The following is a 298-nucleotide window of genomic DNA, read 5'->3' on the forward strand; positions in this document are numbered from 1 at the left end:
CCTGCCGCCTCCCTGCCGGCTCCGCACCCTGCCCTGCCGCCTCGCCAGGCGTTTGTAATTAATACCCCTGGAGGTAAAGAAAGAGCAGCGTGAGGTTGGGATGTATTATTTTACTCTGATAGGAATCTGACACTGACACAGCCATTAGGGTAAAGAGAGAATAATAACTTAGACTTGGCATATATTAAAGTGTAAATACCTTCAGCGTGTGAAAAGACAGGCTTTAATATATTGGTGGGTTTGTAATTATTTATTGAAAGAAGAGAAAAGGCAGAGCTTATTGCAAAACAAGACAGAG

Source organism: Pygoscelis adeliae, unplaced genomic scaffold, assembly GCF_000699105.1.
Source record: "Pygoscelis adeliae isolate BGI_AS28 unplaced genomic scaffold, ASM69910v1 Scaffold294, whole genome shotgun sequence".
Taxonomy (NCBI): Eukaryota; Metazoa; Chordata; class Aves; order Sphenisciformes; family Spheniscidae; genus Pygoscelis; species Pygoscelis adeliae.